Source organism: Heterocephalus glaber, unplaced genomic scaffold, assembly GCF_053883595.1.
Source record: "Heterocephalus glaber isolate CG9 unplaced genomic scaffold, H.glaber_assembly_v1.0 deba00001608, whole genome shotgun sequence".
Taxonomy (NCBI): domain Eukaryota; kingdom Metazoa; phylum Chordata; class Mammalia; order Rodentia; family Bathyergidae; genus Heterocephalus; species Heterocephalus glaber.
Window position 1 is genome coordinate 35,252,390 of NW_028258379.1, and position 25,514 is coordinate 35,277,903.

The 25,514-nt window shown below is 45.5% G+C and overlaps 1 long non-coding RNA gene across 2 annotated transcripts in view; it reads left to right on the forward strand.

Annotated features, from left to right (window-relative positions):
• Positions 1–2,979: 2,979 nt before the first annotated feature.
• Positions 2,980–25,514, forward strand: part of LOC101713166 (uncharacterized) — a 97,466-nt gene continuing 74,931 nt past the window's right edge. The window contains exon 1 of one of the 2 annotated variants that reach the window (XR_015445144.1): positions 2,980–3,247. This is a non-coding gene — a long non-coding RNA (uncharacterized LOC101713166). The remainder of the gene's footprint in view (positions 3,248–25,514) is intronic. The other variant, XR_002389401.2, reaches the window with a different exon arrangement.

Here is a 25,514-nt window from a genome sequence, read left to right on the forward strand (position 1 = left end):
CACCTGCCACTCAGTTGGCAACCCCTGCCGAGTTTACCCCTAAATATCCTCCCTATGGATCTGCTCAGTCTCCTGCCACCTCCCTCCTCAGGGACTGTGGCAACAGCCTCCTAGTTCCTGATGCTCTTCTGTCCTCATCCTGTCTAATGCGTATAAGCAGTGTATGGTATTGGGCATCGAGAGTATTGACTCTTTTTGGTTATATGTTTGCAAAGACCTATTTACTTGTATTTTATGTTTTGTGCATTGCACCTTTGTATTGAATACAAGTTCTTAATTCTAATGTGATCCATATTTGATACTTTCTTAAATTTATAGTGTTAACAATTTGCTGTAAAATATTTAAAATATCTTGCTAAAAGGCAACACACCTTTTTGTAATTTTTTGGGAAAGTTTTACAATTTTTTGCCTTTGTCCTACAGTTTTAAATCCATGTATAAATTACTTCTCATTCCTAGTGGGGTAAAGAAGTGCTATAGCTGGACAATTTCTGTCTCCTCCAAATTTGAAGGTTGAAATCTTAAACCCCAAGAAGAAGCTATTTGGAGGGAGCCTTTGGGAGGTGATTAGTCAAGGACCAGAGCCCTCATGGATGGGGCTGCTTCCTTGCTCCTTTCACCGAAGTGAGAACACAGCAGAAAGCCATCCATGTGCCCGGGAATGGACCCTTACAGACACCAGATCTTTTGGTACCTTGGCCTGGGAGTTCCCAGCTTCCAGAACAGAGGGAAATAAATTTTTGTTGTTTATAAACTGCCCAGTTGATGGTATTTTGTGATCGCATCCAGAATGCACTGAAACAAGAATCCAATTCCATTTTGCCCTGTGTAAACAATTAATTTTCCACTACTGGGTGTGGGATTCCTCAACTTTCTTAATGTCTCTACAAAACATCTGTTGGGTAGTAGGTTTCCGGAGTTGTGCAGATTTATTTCTGATCTCTCTGTCCTGTAGCCATGGTCCATTCATCATAGCAATATTGTGCAAGTGAAATTTGACCACATCACAATACGCCATCTCCCTACACACCCCAAGTCCTCTAAGATATCTTCCCATACTTTAGGGGTGAAAGCTAGAGATTGTGAATATGGCAATAAAGTCCCATGTAATCTGCTCACTGCCCACCTCTACTACCTCAGTTTACCTTTCTCCCTCTCCATGCTGTGCATTCCAGCCATGTGGTATGTCCTTGGCCTCTCATATGGAGAATTCTTCCTTCTGCCACTTCCTTTCTCACAGGCTGCTTCTTCTTCCTAGGATGGTATCTTCCTCCCTCCTTGGAGCTATGTAACTGACACTTGCCACATTTCAGCTCATATGTGGCTTCCAGGAATGCCACTCCCACCCAAGTCGAGGTCAGATTCCTTGCTTACATATTCTGTTTGAACCATGGAATACCTTTCTTTTTGAGCTCTATTTCAGTATGTGTAGGCTTTATTGAGTTGCTATTGCTCAAATCAGTGTCTTCATGTAGTAACAGAGCACAAATACTTCCTAGGGGAATGAATACATGTCTCCTAGAACCTTGAGAACATGGACCAATACTATTAGTCCCTGTCACCCAACAGAATGCCTGATACCTTGTCACTGTAGAGAATCAATGAGCACCCACTGAATAAATAAATCCCCAATTTAGACATGATACCCTATACAGGAACTCCAAAATATATTTTAAATGAGTGGATGTATCAGTTCAGAAACATCCTGCGGGACTCAGAATATGGTAAGTAGGGACACAACATGTTCGTCTTCCCAGTCTTTCTACCTTGCAGCTACATTAGCACATATTGTAACAGCAAATGATACTTTTTCTGTGTTTATCCTAGTACTAAACCACATTAGTCAGGATAGTGCATGATAGATACTATAACAAACAAACCCAAAATTTCAACTTAACAGAATAAAAGTTGCCTAATGTCTTTGTGCATGTGTGCATTAACTTCCCATTCAATTACAGTTCTATGGGGGTCAAGTACCTTCCCTAGGCTATCTCCCAGACAGCAGTACAAGGATTTGGATGCTCTCTCTCATGTGTATTGTGGTTTAATTTGGATATGTTTTGAGTGTGTCCCTTAAAGGTTTGTGTACTAGAAGCTTAGTCCTTGGTGTGAAAATGTTGATAGAGGACAGAACCTTGGAGATGTAGAGTCAGCAGACGGTAGTTAGGCCATGATGGCCTCCACCTTTGGAAGAGACTAATACAGTTATCTTGGGACCTTGGTTAGTTCCCATGACAGCTGATTGTTATAAAAAGAACAAGCCTAACCCCAGAGTTTCTCTGACTTCCTGTCTCATTATGAGATCTTTTCCTTTCAAACATATTTCCACTATGACGCCATCAACATCTTGTGATGTGGTCAGATGACCCTCACCAGAGTCAGGCAGATGCCAGCACCATGCTTTTGGACCTCCAGAACTGTGAGGTAAATAAACCTGTTTTTTTTTTAATCAAGTGTTCAGTCTCAGGTATTTGGTTATGGCAACACAAAACACATGAATAAACTGTTTTGAACATGGTTCTGCCATATGGAAGAAAAGGGAAGACCAAAATCTCCAACATGAGATTCTTAAGTCCAAACATAGGCATGTATGCATCTCTATGGCTGCTTTCTATTAGTCAAACTAGTCACATGGGCCAGTGTAACCCTAAGGAAAGCTGGGAAATGTAGTTTTCCTGTACCCAGAAAGAAGAGAAAGGATTGGTCTATTCTGACTCTGCCATACTAACTACAATTTTTGATCTTAGAGGCAGAACATTTTTCTCTGTACAGTTATCTTTGTCTTTGAAGGCATCACAGCACCATGAAACAATTGGCAGATTTGGGGTCAGAGAGAACGCAATTTGAATTTCCCCCATCCTGTGATAATTATGTGACTCTGTGAACTCTTTTAATGTTTGCAAGTGCTAGACAGGAAGAGGCTGAGTAGGACTCAGATTCAGGTCTTGTTTATATCTGTGGTTACTTGAATTTTAAATGTCCAATGGTTGCTAGGTTGTGATGTGATTGAGAGGTGGTGGGGCCTTTAAGAGGTGGAGCCCAGTGGAAGGAAGCTAGGACACTGGGGGCGTGTCCTTGAAGAGGATACTAGGACCCAGCTCTTCCTCTCTGTCTCTCTTTGTTCCTGGCCACCATCAAGTGAGCAGCTCTGTTCCATCACACACTGTCCACCAGAATGTTCTGCCTCACCCATGGCCAGTGGTGACGGGGTCAAATGACGTGGACTGAAACCTATGAAACTGTGAATGTAAGAAAGCTTTTTCTCCTTTCCAATTAATTTTCTCAGTATTTTGTTACAGGGATGGGGATGAAAAAAAGCTGACTAACATATCCACCTATAGCTGTCTTAGTTGGCTCAGGCTGCTATAACAAAATCGTATAGTCTGGGTTGCTTATAAATGAAAGAAATTTGTTAATTATGGTTCTGGAGGCTGAGAAGTCAGGGTAAAGGTGCTGGCAGACAATGAAGGGTGAGGGCCCATTCTCTGCTTTGCAAACAATGTTCAGTCCTCGTGTCCTCACATGTGCATGGGGCAGGGAGCTCCACGAGGCCCCTTTTACAAGGGCATGGATGCCGTATGCCAGGCCAATCAGTCACCTTGGGAGTTAGGATTTCAACATGTGGACTTGGGGGGACATAAACATTTGGCCATAGCGAGTCCCTTTTCCTGGGCTCAGCTAGGCCTGCTTCACAAGCTTTCTGGAAACACTGGCCTATGCAACACGTTCCCATTGTGCCATTTCAAACTGGCTGAGTGGAGAGGAGCTCATCCGACAATGCACATGAATTATCCTTGTTTCTTTGCTGCCACCATAAAATGCCTGGAAACCAGAGCTTTCCCAAATTCCAGCTTCATGACAGGCCCATTCATTTTCTGTTTGTTGACATTGTATGGCTTGTTTTCTACCAGTGCAGCCATTGTGCTGGCTCCCCTGGGGTCGGATGTTTTATTTTCTTTTGGCAAAGCTTCCTCCATTCTTTTTCCCCCTGTCAGAGCCTGGCAAAAAACAGGCTTCAGTGAAATGGCCATCAGATCACTGTGTGGTTTGGCCCTGCTTGGTGATTTGTCTCTAGGGCACCAGTCAATTCAATTAAACAAGGTCAAAGCTGTGTTGGCTGCATTTATTGTCACTATTCTGCTAAATTTTCACCTTTTTAGAAGAAGTTGTAAGGGCATTAATTATCATTGGATCTCAATTATGTATATATACATAGAAACATACACATCTTCCCCTGTACACACACACACACACACACACACACACACACACACACACCTGGGAAGGAAACACAGCAAAATATTTATAGTTGGTATCTCTGAGCAGTGGAATTTCAAATTATTGTATTTGCTTATAGATAACTTTCTGTGCTTTACAAATTTCCCCAAATGGGCTCTTATTGCTTACAGTGTCAGCAGGAAAAAGATATTGTTACCTGAGATGAACTGAACAGCGTTCAGTGGAGTGACTGTTTACAGGGTTCAGGGTCAAGGATGCTGTTTCAGATCTGATAGGTTGGATAACACTGCAGGAACAACCCCCAAATCTTAGTTTACCTTTGGCTCATGCTACTCATTTGTAAAATAGTCCTGTGTTTTCTTTCATGTTCATTTCTTTGCCTTCTCTCTGGAGTCCAGGCTAAGGAATGGAACAGCCACCCTCCCCACCCTGTTATGTTGCTGGTCATTGTTCTGAAGGGGAAAATGCTCTAGTGATTCTTGCATCTCTAATAACTGTGCCAAAGATATTCCCATGGTCCCACCAGATGATGGAGTCAGGAAGCATGCTCCTTCTATTGCCAAGAAGAAAAGACCTGTATGTTTGGCAAACAGCACTCATGACTACCAAGGAGAGAGCAGGAGGCAGTAATGTGCTTACAGACTGGCAATGATGGGACCTATTAGGACCCTTGGTCCTGAACCCATTGCTGGAGGCTGGGGGACCTAGACCTGTGGCCTTGGGTAGAGAAGCAGAGTGCCACCATACCAAGATGGACACTGAAAGTGCATAACCCTACTTCTCTTCGCTCCCTCCTTCCACCATCTGGTCTTCCATTGCTACATTCCTTTATCAGAACACAATCAAACCCAGGGGATACTGAAGTCTTGGTAGCATCATCAATATGGTCAGCCTTCTTGGACCCCAGACAGTAGAAAGAAACAGCATGGATCTAGAGAGGCAAAGAATAAATAACCAGCACAAGCTGTATTGTTATTGTGGGCAGAGAGTTTACAGAAAAGCACAGGTCAGCAGGTTCAGTCAAGTCTTGTCATCCAACACATCCATATGGCCTTGGTCCTGGGTGAACCTTGTGCCTAGCTTCAGGAATGTGGAGGCGTCAGCAGGCAAGGCTGGTGCTCTGGAGGAGTTACAGGCTCCAGTGGGGAGAGGGACACATAACCAATCACAACACAGCACCTGTGGTGCTTTAGCAATGTGGACTGCACAGCATGCTTTGAAAGCCCTTGGGGGCTTGCCACTGGCGCACACCTCTGGGCAAACCTCCACCCTCTCTGCTGCTCAGATTTCCCAGATGTAGGATAAACTTTACCAGTTCTGGGCTCAGAGCCACCATGGACACTACGACACTCAATTTCTTGCCCTAAGAATGCCAGGGCAGCCATGTGGCTCTGGGTTTGAACATTTATTGAGATTAATGTGAGATTGTACATGTATGTGATCCTGCTTTATTTCAGCCCACACTGATTTTTCATAAGGTTTGGGGTCTGAGACTGTATTGCCTGTCCACCTGTGCACAGGTGTGTAAATGCACACATGCATGCACAATCCACACGTACTCCTTCCATTCTTGGTGCTCCTCTTGCACTTGGTCAACAGGAAACACTTCTTGCATGTTGTAGAAAAGACTGGGCAGTGCTGCTTTTTTCCAACAGCATCTGAAGATGCACTTGCAATGAATTATGAATGACCTAACATGTCCTAAATCATAAAGAAATCCAATTTAAGCTTCTACACACAGTTCAAAGTCAGCTTTTAATCTATACTTTGCTCAAATCTATTGTGCATCTTAGTAGGTTTTGCAAGGAGAAATGAGAAGCAAAATGTTGGGGTTTTGCATCAAGCAGATATTGACTAATGCTTTGTGCTGCTTTTCCTACCGAATGCCTGCTTTTAGTTTCTCCTTTTCACTTTCCATGCATGTGTATGTGTTTAATACCCAGGAGCAATAAATAGCACATCAGTCCCTGAGAAGAAAGCACTCTCTATCTTTTATTCATTTTCACTGAGTGTATGGATCTAGAACTCCTCCAGAGGGGTGAAAAAGAATAAAAAATTCAATGTCCTGTTAATGGCATGTGGTTTGTTTCTGTTTTCATCCTTTCTCTCCCCCTCCCCACCAAGGCCTCAGTAGGCAGTCCAGACTGGAATTCAAAATCCTCCTGCCTCAGCCTTCCAAGTACCGGGATTTCAGGTCTATGCCACCACACCTGGCTTAACTATGTCTCTTAAAGACTCATTTTGGGGCATTTAGGGTGGGGAGCTCCTTGTAGCAGTTAAAATTTTCTCAGGAAAACCTGAAGTCACTCCTGAATTCCAGATATGAAGTGGTTTTCTTCCTTAAAAAAAAAAAAAAAGTGTGGGCCAGGGATTTAGCTCAGTGGTTCCGCTGCCTGCCTTGCAAATGAAAGGTCCAGAGTTCAATCCTGGTACCAAAACAACAGCAACAAAACAAAGTACTTATGCTGAAATAATTGCAGATGTATATACAAAATAGAGAAGTGTCACATGCACTTTACCCGGTTTCCCACAGTGGTAAAATCTTGCAAAACTATAGTTCAATGTCACAATTGGGATTTCAATTTTGACACAATGTACAGATCTTATTCAGGTCCCTTGTGCTTTATAGTCATGTTTTATGTGTATATGTATAGATGTGTGTTTATGTGTGTATATGTATGTGTGTGGGTATTTGGTTCTGTGCAATTCTGCAACATGCCTGGGTCTGTATCCACTGCTGCAGGCACGGTCTAGGACTATTCCACAACCTCCAAGGCCCTGTGTCGTGCTTTTGATCTCATACCTGCCCCTGCTGCCCTCTTCTCCCTCTAGTGTCTCCAACACTGGGTGACTCTGCATCTCTTCTCCATTTCTGTAGTTCTCTTATCTCAAGCATGTTGTATCAATAGAAGCATACAGGGTACAGTTTTTTGGAATTGGTGTATTTTGCTCAGCATAATTCCCTGGAGATTCATCCAGATTATGGTGTGTGTTATGGCCTGTATCTAGATGTCCCCCCAAAAGCCTCATGCAGGCATAGGTGGGGCTCTTTTGAGATGGCTGGATCTAGAGTATGTGATGCTGGGATTAAGGGTGCATGATTACTAAACTAGTCCACTGATTGGTTTAGTGTAGTTCTCTGTGGATAATGGAAAGGCCCACCCTGGGTGTGGGTGGCACCACCCAAAAAGAAGGTAGCCTGGAAGCAATAAAAGGGAGAGGCAGGCTGCTGCTTGCTACTTTCTGCCTGCCCTGCTTTGTCACGAACTGTTTCTCCTCTGTGATTCCCCTCTGCCATGCCACCCTGACTTGGAGATGGCCAATTATAGACAGAAGCCTCTACAAACTCAGCCAAAATAAACCCTTCTTTAACTTTGAATTTCAGGTATTTTGTCTCAGCAACAAGAAAAGTAACTAAGACAGTGGAGATGGTGTTATGGTTTATATCTGGATGTCCCTCCAAAGCCTCATATATTCATAGGCATGACACTCATTGCGTATTAGTCCACTGATGAGTTTGTAGCTAAATGTGATGTTGGGAGGCGAAGCCTGGTGGAAAGAGGTGGGTCACTGGGGGCATGGCCTGGAAGGGTCTATATCCCTCCTCCTCCCTTGATCTCTTTCTGCTTCCTGTTGCCATGCTGTGAGCTCTTTCTCCTCTGCCATGCCTCTCCGCCATGTTACCCTGCCCTGGAGCCAGCTGACTGTGGTCTGAAACCTCTACAAACTGTGAGCCAAAATAAACCTCTCCTCCTTTAAGTTGTGTATGTTGGGTATTGTGTCTCAGCAATGAGAAAGTAACTAAGACACATGGAAAGTTCGTTGGATTTGATCACTTAACCATTCCATGATATCAGTGTACCACAACTTATTTAGCCATTCACCCACTGAAGAACATATAAGTTATATTTGACAATCAGAAATAAAGTTGCAGTAAATATGTATGCACAGATTTTTAATTTCTGTGTCCAACAGTACAATTGCTGGGTCATGTTGTGATTGCATATGCAAGTGTATAGGCAACTGTGAAACTATTTTCTGGAGTGGCTACAGCATTTTACATTCCAGCCAGCGATGTATGAGTGATCCAGTTTCTCTACATCCTTCCTAGCATTTGGTGTTATTACTGTTTTCATTTTAGGCACTTTGATAGGGATGTAGAAATCGCTCATTGTGGCTTTAATTTGCATTTCTCTATTAGCTAAGGACATGGAACGTCTTTTTTTAAAAAATATTTTTCTATTTCGCATCTGCATGTCCTCATTGCTGAAATGTCTGCTCCTGTTTTTTGCCCATTTTCTAACTAGATTGTCTTGTTTCCTACTATTGGGTTTTGAAGGTTCTTTACATATTCCAGATATATTAGATGTGTGGTTTGCAATGCCTTTCCCTAGGCTACAGCTTGACTTTTTCTTCTCTTAGTGGGGTCTTTTACAGAGCAAAGGTTTATAATCTGATGAGGTGTGATTCATAAACTTTTCCTTTTATGGATCACATTTTTCACAGCAAGTCTGAGAACTCTCTGCCTAGCCCTCGACCTTGGGGAGTTTTTCTTGTCCACCCCTCTGCTAAGACTTCACATCTCTACATTTTCCATTTCTGTCCATGACCCATTTGAACTGATTTCTGTGGAAGCTGGGAGGTTTGTGCTTCAGGTCATCTCTGCCCCGGGATGTCCAGTTGTTTCTTCCTTTCTCTGTTCACTTGTGCTTATACCTTGGTCAAAGATCATCTCGAGTCTCTCCATGTGGACCGATGTCTGGGTCTCTGCTCTGTTCCATGGATCTCAGAAACTGCCGAGCTGCCTCGATTATTACAGCTGGAGAGCAAGGGGTGATATTGTGTGCAGCCATCCTTCCCACCCAATTCTTCTTTCCAGAGATGGTTTTAGCTTCCCAAGCACCAGGGACCTTCTCTGTCAATGTGGCATTAGCTTGCCTACTTCCAACAGTCCCACAGGAGAGTTGTAATACAAGAAATGCAGAGCTCACAAAGTCACCAGGAGAGCTGACACTCAGGTCACCCCTAGCCATCGTGGTGGTACTGCTCGAGCAGAAGTAGGTATCCAGTGCTCACCCAGAGGACATTGAAAGCCCTAGGAGGTATTGGAGATCTCCCCTTTGCTCTTTCCATTATTCACTAGAATAAGTGAGCCTTGAGAAGCCAATCTGATGCTGCTCACCCTCCAGGCCACCTTTGTGTTCACTTGCAGCTGCCTGGAGCCAGCAGCTCCTTCCCCTCCTGCCCTTTTGGGGCTAACTCTGACCCAGGACCCAGTTGGGAGGTGCTAGCCTAAAGAAAGGGAGCTGGGGAGCTGTGTTGGCAACTCGCAGTTTCTTTTTCAGGGCTGGAGAGCTCATGAGTGAGCAGAAGTTTGTAATTCATCTCTGCAATCTCTGGGAAGTGAGTGAAGACAGGTCTCCCTCAGCTGTTCTTCCCAAAGACAGGGCATGGTTTTTGGAGGGATAGAGATGCCTAGAGTAGAGTCCTAAAGCACTTTGCTTGATCTCTTTCTGTATTCATCACTTTTTCATCTCTGGGACAAAATACATGACACCTGCAATTTAAAGGTGGAGATTTTTACTTGACTCATGGTTTCAGTGGGTTTACTCCATGGTTGGCTGGTTCCAAGGCTGAAACAGCGTGGTGTAAGGGCATGGTAAAGCAAATCAGATCAACCCATGGCACCCAGGATGCAGAGAGAGAGAGAAGCAGGAGCCGGTGACAAGAACACACCCTGTCAAGTCACACACCCTGTGACCCATCTCTTTGGAGCAGGCCCCATCTCTAAACCTGAGACTTTTGGGAGACACTTTAGATTTAAAAGCTAACACTCTCCATGAATGCACTCACTCATCAACTCTGGGAGGTGCACCACTTAGCTGAGGATGCAGAGGGGAGCCCTGGTGGTCAGTGGTGGTGCTGACACTGGCCAGTGGGCTGGTCCCTGCAGTGGGCAGTGAGTGCCATGTGAAAGGGAGACTGGCACTGCTTGTGGGCATGGAGTCGGGGGATGAGGGTGTTCCAGTCCTCTCTGTGCACATCCAGGAGATGCTGCAGAAGCCTTGTCTAGCCTGGGACCTCAGTGTGTGTTGTTGCCAGCCAGGTGCAGAGGGGCTGTGGAAATGAAGCAGGCAATGGAGCAGGTGAGAGATTTCACTGGAATCAAGATGGACATTTGGGAAACTTATGTGCCAGTAGGGTGGAATGCAGATCCTCAGCTCTTACATGGTCCTGGAGAGTGATGTGACAATCCTTGTCTTCCAAAAGAAATCAGGGGTAGGTTGGGCTTGATATCTGTGGCTCTTTCTAACACCTCAATTCTATGAGCCATGGTACTCTGTGTTTCAGAAGCAGCCAGTAGATTATGTAACTCAGCACTCTTCCCCCCTAGCCTCCAGACCCACCGACACTTTTCAGAGCTGGAGTGAAGACAGAGGTGTCTCCTGTGAAGAAAAAAGCAATATTGCAGATCACACTTGTTTTAGCCAAATGAAATATTTCTTTACCACATAGGGTTCTCACATGAATGACATGTCAGTTCCAATTTGTGACAGGGAGCTAAGTTAATCTGGCTTCAGCCCTTGAAAGACCACTTGAAGCATGTCCCAGGAAATAATAACACAATTGTTCAAGTGTCGGCGCTTCAGGGCCAAGAGCTAGGCTGTGTGTGGCTCTGCGCTAGGCTGTCTTTTTGCCCTGTGAGGTGAAAATGCTCCGGTTCACGTTGTACAGACTGCATCTGACAGTGGAACAACTTCCTGCGGCGGTTGTACCTCTGCCCTGGAGGTGGTATGTCCTTAAGTTGCAGGGCTGGAGGCCTTGAGGCTCGGGTTAGTCCTCAATAGTCAAGCCAAAGTCACAGTCTCGGGCCATTCTCCATTCTTCATGGTCTCAGTGACCAAGTCAAGTTCATGGTCTCATTGGCCTTGGAAGTTCATGCTCTCAGACCAGTCTGTAATGTCAAACCAAGGTCACACTCTGGATATTTTCATAGTCTCAGCCTGATCTTCAGTGGTCAACCCAGGGCATTATCTCAGGGTGCTCCTCAGGGTCAAGCCAACCTCACCGTTTCAGAGTGCTCCTCAGTGATCAAGGTGAGGCCAGCCAGCTGGGTGTAAGAGAGGAACTGGTGACCACCAGAAGCCCCGGGTCAGGTGAGCAGAACAGTATACAGAGGAAACGCCCAGGAAGAGACTCGAGTTGAGTGAATGGTGTCCTGTAAGGGTCAAAATTCTGATGGGGAGGTAATGTGATTAGCTTAGGAACTCAGCTCTTTAATGAAGAATTCTCAGCCCTAACCCAGAGGAGGGCTTTGGGTGGATTATGCAATTCCCTCCCAAATGGGATTCTACTCTTGTTTTCACTTTTTAGAAGTTTCCCTGACAAATGACCAAAGTGGCTGACTTAAAGCAACAGTAATGCATTCTGTGATAGTTCTGGAGGCCAGAAGTCTGAATTGAAGACATTGGCAGGGCTGGTTCCTTCTAGAGGCTCTGCAGGAGAGGCTGCTCTGTGGCTCTCCCCTGGTTTCCAGTGGTAGATGGCATCTCTTGGCTTGTAGCTGTGTACCAATGCCTGTCTGTCTTCCCATGAACTTCGCTTCCATATGTCTTCTCTCTTTTTCCTTTTGCAAGGCGACTCTTCATTGGGTTTGGAGCTCCCCTCAAGAATCTTAACTTAATCACTTCTGCAAAGACCACAAGCTACCTTCATTGGTTCTCTTTTGCAGGGCCACTGTTCAGCTCATCTCTGACATCAGCCTTAGGACTGGAACTGTGGCTTGCTTTGGCTGATATGAGAGTTGGAGGAATTTATGCTTCTTCTGAGGGAAGCTTCGACCACCAGTGTGCTCTCTTTTCTCACTACTGGAGAACAGTATATTCCAGCAGATGGGTCATTCATTGATTCAGAAAGAAGAAAACATGCACCCAGCTAAGCTGAGGATCCTTCAGCCAAAAAGTAATAAGAGAAATCTACTTTTGTTGATATAAGCCCCAAAGCTTTGGAGATGTGTTACCACGACACGACACAGTATATGCACATTGAATTTATGAGGTGGAGCATTTTAGAGGATCAGATGGCATCTTGTGAAGGTCCTAGGTGTCATTTCAGGCTCAGAAATGATTTTTTTTTATTACTAACATTTACCCTTGTAGCCTTTCTAGTTTGGGTTGAGCTATTGGTTCCTCCAACTTCTCTCTTATTCATTCTCTGTTTCAGTAAAGAAAAAGCCATAATTTTTGTCTTTTGTGTGTTTTTTTAAGGTGGCATAGGAGCAAAACCCCTGTAAAACAAAGTGAAGAAGAAATGAAAGTTCTGAGATGTGAAAAAGCCAAGGACAGCCCTTGCTCTCTCTGACTCCTTAGCTTGTCACCTATGCTCCCTTCTGCCCCAAGGGACCATGTCTTTTCTCCTCCGTTCATCCAGCTGAGTGGGTTTCACCACTCCCACTGTGGGAGGTGGGGCTCTTCTTGATCCTTCCGTCTCTCACCCCACATTTTTTCTACAGCCCTCATCGAGCTCTCTCCCTTCCCTGTGTTATTACTGCCTCTGTCCAAGCTCTGTCCTCCTTCCTGAGCCTCCTGACAAGTCTTTTTGCCTGGACCTTCACTCCTGAGAACCTCCTAGGCATGCCCAGCATGTGTCCTGAATGGACATGACTTGTGCCACAGCCCATAGCCCCCAAACATGAAAATACACAAACAGACTGATTTCAAATTATAAAGGAAACAAATGAGGGGCTGAGATGGAAAGCGAGGAGCTGCACTGTCTCAGGGGCTGGAGGGGATTCCTAAGCCTCGAAGAGAATGTAGAGAAAGGAGGGTGGAAGCTGAGCCAGCAGCATAGTGGTGGTGCTGCATGGAGAAAATGGACCACAAAGGAAAGCTCCCTCTGGTGACCTGAAGGACAGGTCACTACTCGAGAAGTTCTTGTGTGTTTTTTTCCTTCTATGTGATATATAATAGCTCTCTTCCCCAGGATCTCTGTTCAGGAGAAGCTTGTTCCTGGGACAGCAGCCTTGTATTTTGGGTCACCACTGAGAACATTTGTCATTTTGGTTGCCCAGCATAGGGATGTTGTTGTAGATTGGAGGAATCCCAAGAAAGCAGGAGTCAGAGTTATGATTCCCTTTCCGTAACCAGAGAGAAAGTCCCCAGTCTCCTGTCCCCAGCTCATGTGACCCAACCAGATATTCACACTTAGTGATAATGTGGGCTCCTTTTTCATTTGGAAACCCTAGCCGACTTTCCCGGTGAGGGGATGTGTCTTCCTTCTGAGGTTCCTGCCTGGTTTCTTGGTTTCTCATTAATCCTGTGAACCTCTCTCTCCTCTTCCAGTGAATTTCTGTTCTGCTCAAAGTATCCAAATTCTCCTTTTGTAATTGATGATTATAGACTCTGGCCAGGCGAGGGCTTGGGGATGTCCATGGGGCAGGGCTGAGCAGGAAGCCCTAGGAGGAAATGCATTGTGTATCAGGGAAAGGAGCAGGAATCTGGGGTGTCAGTGAGACGGGGAATGTCATCCTTGTGAAAACTTCCAGAAGTCCTCTCGGCAAGGGCTTTGGACAGCCAAGGGTCTGGAATGGGGTGTCCTGATATAGCCCAGACCACAAGAAGCCTCCATATTTGGATGATGACGTGTGTATCACACAGCGATGTGTGAGAGTGAAAGAGAGGGATGAGTTCATGACTCACACTGACCCCCCTTGAAAGTAGCTGATGACCCCTCCCAGTCAAGTCCCACTGCAAACCATTTCCACAGCAGGATTGTTCAGTGAGAAAAGATCAGAGGACAGAGAGTGGAAAGAAAAGACCCCACCCCGTTGGTGGGAATGTAAACCAGTACAACCACTATGAAAACCAGCACAGAGATTCCTCAAAACACTGAAACTAGAAATTTCATTTGATCCAGCTATTCCTCTTCTAGATATCTTCTAGAAAGAGTTGAAGACATCATATTACACTGATACACACCCATCCATTATTATATCAGCACAACTTATAGTAGCTAGATTTTGGAAGCAGCCTATATGTCCATCAACAGATGAATGGATAAAGAAAATGTGGTATTTATACATAATGGAATACTACTCTGCCATAAAGAAGAATAAGATTGAGTCATCTGTAGGAAAATGGATACACTTTAAGACTATAATAAGTGAAATAAATCGGACACACAAGCTTAAATATCACACAGTTTCTCTTAGATGAAAAACCCAAAATATAAATAAAGAACAAAATAAAAGATAGGTAATAGGAAGTAAGGAGATGGATCTATCTCAAAGGGGAAGGGAAACTAGAGACAGAGGAAAGAGAGAGGAAGGGGAGAGAAAGGGGGTGAAAAAGGAGTTAAGATGTGTTACATACAAGTACCATCTCCACACAAAGAATGTAAACAGTATGTACTGCAAACATGGACTCCTGAAAATAAATAAGTAGACAAACAGAAGCACAACAACAAAAGAAGTCTGAGGACATGTAGGCTGGCTTCTGTCGTCTTTGCTAGTCAACTGGCTACCATGTGGTGCTTTTTTAAAAAAGAATTTGAAGTTATATAAATGCAGTCATATGTAGAAATTTTAAGTGTGTAGGGTGGAAAATTCGTACTTTTGTACACCACATGTAAATACTACCAAGATCAAAATGCGAGATATTTCTATTTCCCCAGAAAGTTTTCTGTGACCCTCCACGATCAATACACACACCCCTACCTTGGCTAATTCCAATCTTTCTCCTTAGAGATTAGATCAGCACCATGTTCTTTCAGTTTTGTCTCAGTTTATCTGTCTCGCCATCTGTATCACTAACTCCCTGGCTAGTCCAAGCAACTCTTTTCCTTCCTGGGCCACTGGCTTGGCCTCCCATCCGGGCTCCCTGCCGCTGTCCGGCCCATTTCCAGCCTCCGCTGCAGGTGGAGTCACTTTATATACTGAAAGCTCCTCACCAGCTGCCCAGAAGAGCTTTCTCGTCCTCCCAGCACCTGGCCCTCTGTCCAGCCTCCCCTGGCCGCACCCTGCTCCCATGTCTTATCGTTGCCCATCCAGTTCTGCCTGTGCTTTTCTTCCAGAGCACCCACTGGATCATTTCCTATTCCACAGGGGGACTACCCAGGCCACCCTCCCGATATAGCGAGTTGCCCTGTCAACATCGTATAACCTTGTTCTCCTCCATAACTCTATCCCAATGGACAGCTGGTGCAGCGATACTCCATGGTAGCCCTCTGGTGCTACGAATCCTTCATGTATCCATTCTTCACATGCTTAACTGACTACTTCTCTAAGATAGGTTCTCAGTGAGCATGAGGAGACACAGTAGCTACCTTCAAGAAGCCTGGAGTCTAGGGAAGCCAACAATGACAATGCAATGTGGCAGGTGATAGTAATCATACAGGTTGGAGAACCAGCTACAGAAACCCAATGGGGAGCCCCTGCCTGGTTAGAGAGGGTTCAGGTAGGGAATGAACAGGAATGGATCTGGTGAAGGATATTGGAATTGGTGTTTGGGGACAGGAACAGTATATACAGATATGTCCAGGGTAAAAATGTATGCACACTCAGTTTCATTTACAGCAAATGCTTCGGCTAAATCTCAACCTGTGTTGGAGACAAGATCATTAGAGGAGTATAGTATCCAGAGCGGGTTCTTAGAAAATCTCAACAGAGCTCAACAATTTAACTGCCCATACAATTAAATGATGTTTCAGCCTTCTCTAGATTTAACATTCCTATTAGCCTGTGTGTTTTACATATGCTTTATGAACTTTGGTTGGACTCGATCTTACTGGAAGTGAGAGCAAGTGGGTCACCGTATTTCACACTGGGAGAAAGGGAATGGGAATCCCAAGAGAGCAGATGGCCACATTACTTATGTGGCGAATAGTCACTTGAAGGCAAGACCTGGTCCCAGAGATGAAGATTTGGCAGCTCGGAGCTTCATCTCTGTGAGGACAGCAAGGGCTGTTGGCCCAGGCATGTGGGATGAAAGCCTTTGTGTGCACTTCCCAGTTTCCATGGAATGCTGCGTCGTTAATGGGGAGGCTCGTGTGCACCCAGCTCCCTGGATAGGAGGCAAGACCAAGAGGAAGGTGCACTCATTGGAGAAAGGGACCGGAAATCCAAATGCATTCCCAGATTTGGGCCCAGGGAATTAGAATATGTTTGCAGGAGGATGACATCACAAAGAGCTTTGCTATGGCACGGTCATGGGGAATGAGCAGTGACTCAGTCAGTCATTCAGGAAATCTGAATATGAGTCTCGGAAGTGACAGAGAAAATAGGAGCCAGGACACAGCTCTTGGCTACTGTGGGCCTTGATGTTCCCTTGTGAAAAGTGAGTGTGATTAGAACAGGCCTCATAAGGTTACTGGTCCTATCAAACCCACTTCGTCACGTTTCCCTGGGTGTCTCAGATGGTCGCTGCTCTGTAAACTCAGGCTGCTCCTATTACTCATATGATGATTATAGAGAACCCACACCATCCTCTAACCCAAATGGCTTTACAGTTGAAAGATGTTAGAATTAAGGAAAGTAAGAGCTCTTACTTAGTCTAAAGGACAAGATCACTTGAATTTGGCACGGTCGGCTGAATTCTGAGATGGTCCCTCAGTGTTCCAGCCCTCTTTTCAGGAAACCTGAACGTGTTGATGGTTGCACCTGTGGTTGTGTTGCCGCACCTGGAGGAAGAGCTTTTGCAGATGGAATAACTTTAATCAGTTGGCTTTAAAATAGAAGGTGAGGGCATGGGCTCCATTTAATCACAGGAGCCCTTTAAAGCAGAGTGTTTTCGCCCGCTGGATTGTAGGTGGGGAAGTCAGAGAGTCAAGCAAGAAGAGTCCAGCACATAGATGCTGACTCTGGGGGGTGCAGAGCAGGCCAGGGTGACCTCCTGGAAGTGAACAGCAGAAGAGGGACTTCAATCCTACAACCACAAGGAGCCAAATTCTGCTGACAACTGGAATGAGTTTGGAAGCAGTTGTCCCTTAGTCCAGTGGTAGTGAACCCACGGCTCACATGCTGCACCTGGCTGTTTGTTATCATTGAAAGCTCTAAAAGGTTCCCCATCGCTACCCTAGTCCCTGCAGATAAAAGCTCCAATGGCTTCAGCCTTTTGTGTCCCTGAGAACCCAGCTGAGCCCCGGGACCAGACTGCTGACGGGCAGAGCTGTGAGCTAATATGTAAGCAACTAAGTTTGTACTAATTGTTATAGCACAGAAATGCAAGCACAGCCAGATAAACCACAGACCCAATCCAGGCCCAGTGTGCTTGGTGTTCTTGCCCCAAATCAACCTGTTGTCGCAGGACAAAACCTTGAACAGAAGTTTGCTGAGCTCCTGGTCCATTGCTCTGCCCTGCGACATGGCCACATGTACTTAAATGAGAGCCCTGTGGTAGAGAGTTCTTATTCAAATTACTCGACCATGGGACCCACTGAGTTTTGGAAAGGTGCAGAAACTGCTCCAAATACCAGCCCATGGAGACTGCACTGTCATCGCCATCATCAGCACTGAAGAGGCAGCTTGAGACTGAGCTTCAGGCTACAGTTAATTAAGTGACTATGTGACTGCCACTTCGAAAGACCCCGGCCCGCTGGCCTGGGGTCTGTGGCTTTCCTTGCAGTTGCAGCGGTGACAGGCTGTGGCTTATTGATCGCAGGCAATGGGCTTGGCCTAACTTGTGTTATGGCGGAAGAGAACCTAGTCGATTGTCAGGGAATGGCAAAAGCTAAATGACGATCGCGTGTAAGCAATTAATGTAATTGTGTTCTTAAAGTTGTCTTCCTTAAATTACCCAAGTGGTGATTTCACATCGAATTGGAGTCACAACCCAGGAATAATTCATCCCCAGGCCTCATTCTGCGTTTGAGTCAACAGAGCAGGAACACACATGAAGCTTGCTGCTTTCTTGTTGAAATCCCATCATCTATGAGGCACTCTTGGTCATGAAGTAGCTCGTTATTAAAATATAACATTGCGCTCACGTGTGATTATTATTTTAATTCAGTGCTCCGTTGATTTAGACAAGGTGGCCAGCACTCAGTCTCTTCTCTCCATTCTCCTCCAGTAAAGTTAATTTATACCAAGATGATAAAAAATTTGATTTATTTTACAACACATCAGTAATTGTGCTCTACAAATAAGTTCGTAATGATAATCAACAGCATTTTCAACATAATTTAATTTGTCTTCTCCCAAGAGGTAGTTAAATGCAGTAATAATAACACCAGTGTTATGGGCTCAGCAGCAGTTAATCATGGCCTGAATATGCAGACAGCCCCAATATTGTATTGACAGAAATTAAATTAACCATCAGCTCGGGCAATCAGTGGCTATATAGCTATTAAAAGCCATAAAAGCAACAAACCCCAACCGTTGCCAATTACATTTTGACATATACAAGGAAAAGGACAGATGCTTTTGATTTGAGATTTTTATTTCTGTGGAAGTAGGACGGGAGAGTAGACCTTGAGCTTATTGAGAATATCTTCCCTAAGCTTGCTGGGTGCAAGGTGCATTCTCAGGTGGCTTCTACCCATCATTTCCTTTTTGTTAAAAGGTAAAATAAAATGAAGCCTCCAGGAGTCACAGTTTGATAAATTTGAAGACACGGCACTAATCTATTTTGGTGTTCGATGCCCCTGCTGCTTAGTTTTCTACTTTTTCTGTCCTTAACACTGTGACATCCCAGAAAGAATGTCAGGAAGACTCAGTTTTAAGGAGTGGGGTGGGCAGAGGGAAGAAGAAAGGAAAAGAAAACACCTTGTATTTTTGAGGTCATACAAAGGAGTCATTTCCTTCAACAAGCCTGATGAGCTGTTACGATGCATTTTTCTACTGTCTAAGAGAGACTGTGCTGGTTTAATTCAGTCTGAGACCAAAACCAGGCACAGTGCCTTAGTTACTTTCTTGTTGCTGAGATATGTTACTCCACACCCAAAATTTTAAAAGAGAAAAAGGTTATTAGGTTCACAGTTTGCAGAAGTTTCCGTCATAGTCAGCTTTGAGGTAGGACCGCATAGCAGAGGGGCACAGCGGAGGAGAGACGTTCATAGGATGGCTCGTGACAGGGCAGAGAGGAGGGAGAGAGAGAGAGAGAGAGAGAGAGAGAGAGAGAGAGAGAGAATCAAGGAGGAGGAGGGTGACAGACCCTTTCAGGCCACACCACCCTGTGACCCACCTCTTCCCACCTGGCTTCATCTCCCAACATCACATTTAGCTATCAACTCACCAGTGGATGAATCCACTACTGAGTATCACACTCTCATGATCCAATCACTTCCCAAAAGCCCCATCAATGAGCACATGAGGCTTTGGGGGGACATCAGATATAAAGCATAACACCCAGGGCAGGAATTCTTTCTGTCTTTTGGTTTATTTATGGTTGTTTTCTATTTTCTTCATCTTCCTTCTCGCCTTCCTTACTTCCTCTTTTTTGTGGCTAGAATGTCCCCGTTCCTCTTGGACCTGAAGATTTCCCAGGGTGGGCTTCTGTGTGGGAGCCTGGCTTAGCCCTGGGGTCCAGATGGGTTCCCTTGCTGACTGGGCAGTGGGTTTCTTATTTATCAGTGGAGGGTCTTGCTGCAGTGGGTGTTAGTGGGGCTCTTGATGTTGGGTGGACAGTGGACCATCCGTGAGTGGAGAGACATGGCTTCCATGCAGCTTTTGGGTACAGTGAGAAGCTGTGACTCAGCCTAGGGCCAGATGGGGTCTGGTGCTGACTCTGTCTGTGTCATCTCCTTGCGTTCTCTTATTCCCTCCCCTCCTTTGTCACCTGTGACTTCTCTCCTCCATCCAGTCTGGAAAATATTTGAGGCTGACAGAGTTGTTTGGCGCTTGTCATAGATCAAATGCTGGCCAGTTCTTTCTCCAAAAGATGTTCACATTCTAATACTCAGAACCTGTGGATATGTTCTCTCACACGGCAAAAGCGCTTTGTAGGTGTGATTAAATCGAAGACCTAGAGATGGGGAGATGATCCTGGAATACTGGGGTGAGCCCGGTGTCATCACAGACTTGTAGAAGAGGGGTGGTGAGGGTCTGAGAGAGGAGGAAGATGTAATGGAGAAGGCAGAGGCTGGGGAGGAGTGTGACCCTGGTCAGAACCAGAGAAAGATTTGGATATGCCACACTGCAGGCTTTGGAGAGGAAGGAAGAGGCCACAAGCCAGGGAATGCAGGCAGCTTCTAGAAGCTGGGAAAGACCAAGAGATGGATGCTGTCCTGGAGTTTGCAGTGAGACCTCAGCCCTGCTGCCATCTTGAGTTCAGCCCAGGGCAAACCATGAAGGACAGCTGACACCCAGAGCTGTAGAAGAATAAATTGGTGTTGTTTTAAACCACTGAGTTTGTGGTCATTTATTATAGTAACAGCAGGATATTAGTATAGCTCTGTCTTTTTAAATTATTTGTGAAATATATTGTATAGACTGAATCATTCTTGCCTGAGGCTTTTTTCTCTTAGTATTTTTTCCTTTCTTCATGTTTTCCCCTAAATTTGACACCCTATGTATTTATGCAGTGCAGTGGTAATAATTTGATACATGTCTATGTTTTGTAATGATGAAATCAGGGTAATTAGCATTTATTTCCCTGTGCTTCAACATTTATCATTTATTTGTATTAGGAAGCTTTAAACTAACCCTTTTATATAGTTGCCTGTAAGATATATAATAAGCTGTTGTGCACCATGGGCACCCTGCCCTGCTGCAGGAATTAGAGCCTATTCCTCCTATCTAACAGTACTCTGGTACCCGCTGTCCAAACTCCCACCATCCCTCTTCCCACTCCCCTGTGCATAGCCTCTAATGACTGTTCTTCTGCTTGCTTCTTCAAGAAACCAACCTTCTTAGATTTCATCAATGAGTGAGAAACTGTGGTATATTTCTTTCCGGGCCTGACTTATTTCACTTAGTAGAATGCCCTCCTGTTCCACCCATATTGCTGCGAATGACAGGACTTCATTCACTTTTATGGCTGAATAACATTCCATTGTGTACATTTCCCACATTTTCTTTATGCATCCATCCATGCATCCATGAACACTTGGTTCACTCCACATCTTGGTGTTTGGGAATAGTGTGGGGAGAGGGCTGCTGGGGCTGCTGGGGCTGTGGGAGGGTGGATGGCGCCACCTGACTGCTTGCAGGGCTGAGTAGGTGGAGCGGCTGCTTTGCAGGACCCTGGGTGGGGGTCTTGGGGTGGCACTGTGCCTTGGGGTCTGGATAGCACAGGGGACATTTAGGCTGGGGTCCCTCTACCCGGCAATGCAGTTGTGTGAACTTTGGGCAGCTCCCCAAACTGAGCCCACGAAGGCTGCAAGGCTCTGCCACAAACGCTTCAGGTGTCCACAGCGGGGACTTCCAGGCGCCTCCTGCTTACCTTTTCCCTGCCATGCAGTCTCTTTTGGCTCGGTCGATCTTAACCAAGGGGACAAGACAGGACAAGGCCATCGTGAGCCTCCGTGCTATTGCACTCCAGAGCTCTGCTGCCAAATCCCCAGCAATGTGGCTGTTGCTCCTTCATTGTTTTTGGTCCTTTCTGTGTGAAAGGAAGTGCTTCTCTTAAACCCTCAAGGTCCGGGGGCTAGCTAGCCCAAAGTGTTGCCTTTTGGCATGAACCAGTGATCTCTCTGCTTCCTGCCCTGTCATCCTTCTCCCAAGGTGATGGAAGTCACTGACATGACGGCAGAAAGGACAAAGAGATCAAGGAAAGAGAATTCAACCAACTTCTTGAAATGTCATTCTGGCACAATGCTGTGTAGACCTGGATAAAAGGTTTTAGTTATGTGTGTGGTGTCCCCGTTCCTGGAGACCCTACCTCTCCAGGATTTCCTCCAAGTCTCTGACCAGATCACAGACTTCTTCATTCCTAACCCAGTGTGGCTTCCGGTTTGGGAGAGACGTGGCCGGGGACTTCCGCTCCCAGGGCCCTGGAGAAACAGAAAGGGAAGAGGGCGGCTCTGGGTTCTTGGGGACCGAGTGGACAGCCTTAGATGTGAGCTGACTCTGTCCCTCTAGCAGCTTTCCTGGCTTTGAAGGTGAGTCCAGGGCTCTGCTGATGGGATTCATACTCAGATCAGAGTTGGGCATTTCCTGGCCCAGTTCAAGGATGTTCAGGAGGTTTTATCACCAGAGCAGAAAGCATCTTAGACCATCTGGATTTGCAACTGTGAGTCAGCCAAAATGAGCCTAGCACTCCCTCTATATTAATAAATCCCACTGTTTGCTTATTATGTACATTTGCACTACAGAAATTGCACATTATGATTTGGTCTGAATTTCTGCAGCATTCTTGACTTTAAAAAAACTGTTATGATTTCAATTGTAGGCATTGCTCATCTACGCAGGTTAAAGTCCTAGCTGAAAAATGACCTTAACATGAAAATTTTATTTAGAAAAGAGAATTCAAGGGATTTATAACCTCTAGATTTATGGGCATTAAAAAAACACAGCTGGCAGAACCGATAGAGTTTAGAGCTGATATCAGACTGAAAATTTAACTTGTGAATCAGCTTGGGGCTGTGAGTGGAAGAACATAATCTTCTATCTTCCTTTTGAGAAGCCATGTGGACTTGACATTAAATCATTTCAACTTCTTATGATTCCTGAAACAATAAACAAAACCTTACAGAAAATAAAAAGGTTAGTGACATTTATATAATCACCGGTCGAACTCAGTTTGATCTTCAATTTAAGAGATTGTTCTGGTTCATATATTATAGAGACATGACAATAGTGCACATATTTGTCAGTAATAAATGCATTTTAAGACATTATATTGGACCCTTAAGACTATCAATACAGCATAATGTGAAAGGCCAGCATGGGAAAGCCACTTTTATATGGCCTTGGCTTGCACTGCTGGGGTCAAAGAATAGAGGTAATGCCATGAATTGGTCAGGGAAGAGATTTCTAGAGTATAGATTTCTAAAAGATCAAGAGTTACCAGATAATACCTTCAGAGCTCACAGTGGGCCGGTGATGTGTCCGGGAGGAGTACAGATGACTTGGAGACCTGCTGACATCAAGGATGGTTTACTGGACAGCTTGCTGTGGTACCACTTTCAGGAAGAGCCTCTAGGTGGTAATCAGATTATCCCAATCTGTTGTTTTCAGTCAATACTAAGCACCTACTATGCACCTGCATGTGCTAGACTCAAGATGTAGAAATCAGTCAACACAGGGACAGCATCCCCGGCCCACGGAGGGCAAAACCCGGCTTGTTTGTGTTATATAAGTAGCCACAGCATAGCTTGTGTTCTGGTTGGGGGGATTCCATGGAAGGCGAGTGTGGAGACCAAGGTGGAGACCAAGGGTGCAGTAGAAACAAAGGCAAGGTGTGCACGGTGGTCTCGAGAGGAGCCGGGCACAGGGAGCACAGTATTGCACTCCCACAATCCAATCATCTTCCAAAAGGGTTTGTGAGGAGTCAGTGGAGCTGATCTTCCCATGGGACAAGAATGAAGTGCCTGAGGTTGTTGATTTCAGTGGGTGAGTCTGGGAGGATCCCTGGGGCAGTGGAGGTGTGGAGGAAGCAGCTGGCAAGGGTGGGAATGCATCCTAGGGATTTTGGCGATGAAGAGTTGGGATTCAAGTGTTAGATCAGGGGTCAGTAGGCTAGAGCTTGTGGCACCAGTGTGGCCCACTACCTGTTAATAAAGTTTTATTGGAACACAGTCAGGCCATTAATTTCATATTGTCTGTGGCTGCTTTCATAATAGAGCAGCAGAGTTGAGCAGATGCAACAAAGATCAGTAAGTTTTGAGTGGGGAGAATAATCTGACGTACTCTAAAGGGCAAATTCTGTGATCCATTTCTCTGTTCCTTGTTCCCTGTCCTGTCTCAGTCACTTTTTGGTTGCTAGGACAAAGTCCTGGTCATCCTCACCTTAAAGGAGGAGAGGTTTATTTTGACTCATGTTTTTTAAGATTCAGTTTATAGCTGGCTTGCTCCAAGGCAGAAAGATCAGGGTGGAAGGGGAGGAAATTTGCTCACTTCACAGCAGCCAGGATGCAGAGAAAGAGGGAGAGTGAAGAGGGACAAAATACACCTTTCCAAGTCGCACCCCCAGGGACCCACCTCCAATAAGGCCGCACCTCCTAACAGCACCTTCAGCTGTGAACTCATCAGGCCCCCCACGATCCAATCACATTCCAAAAGCTGCACCTCTGAAAACATGAGACTCTGGGGAACCTTCTAGATTTAAACCCTAATGCCTTCCTCCCTTCTTCTGGCATCTGTGTCTGGGGAGCATCTCATGGGATCTTTGTAGGAAAGGAGAGTCTCCCACATTGGCTGTCTGGGGTTGGCCAATTCCTGTGGTATAAATTCTCTCTTCCTGGCTGGTTGCACACTTCAAGGTGAGTCGCTGCATGCAGAGCAGGGAGGAGAAACGCAATCAGCTCACAGGGTGGCGAGCCAGCTGCAGCCCACTTGCCCAGCAACCCCTGCAGAGAGGGCTCCTCTCTCACCCAGAATCCCAAGCTTCCTTCTGCTTGGTCAGCACATGGAGCACCACTTCCCCTTTCCTGGGGCAGGCAGCCTCTCGCCAGCCTCCCGCCAGCCTCCCTCTGAGCAGCAGGGCAAAAGAGTGACATCCCAGAGCCTGTGGGACATTTCCTAGGAAGGAATGGCCAAAGGATCATCTTTTTTTTTCTGGACCCATCAGAAGCAGGGACATACTGAGGATCTAGTCAGCAGGGAGCAAGGACTGTGTGTGTGAAATAAACAGCTGGTGTGTGTCACCAGGTAAGGCTGACCCGGCTGGCAGGTGAAAACCTTCCTGTGAGGCCTCACTGGGGCAGTACCTGGCTAGGAGACCTGCCTACCTCAGCACTATTAACGCACTCAGTCAAATCCTTAATCCAGCATCTGCAACAAAATGCCTACTGAGTGCCAGATGCTGTGCTGGGCATTAGGCTACAGATATAAATATAATAGCAAATGCTGCCCTCAGGACATTGGCATCTACAGAGATAGGAGTGAATCTTCAGGCAAGTGCAGCTCAGGGTAGTAGGTGGTTAGAGGTGTGCAGCTAGTAGACAGCCCACCCACAGCCACAGTCATGTGACCTAGGGGCGCAAGCAAATGCTTGCAGAGAACTGCTTTCTGTGACACATTTTCATCCAGGCTTTTAGGGACAAAAGAAAAAATATATTTCTGCTAATCGTGATGGTACACAACTATAATCCCCGCACTCTGAGAGCCTGAGGTAGGAGAATCCCAGGTTTGAGCCCAGCCTGGGGAATTTAGCAGAATGGTGAGAACGTATATGAAAATA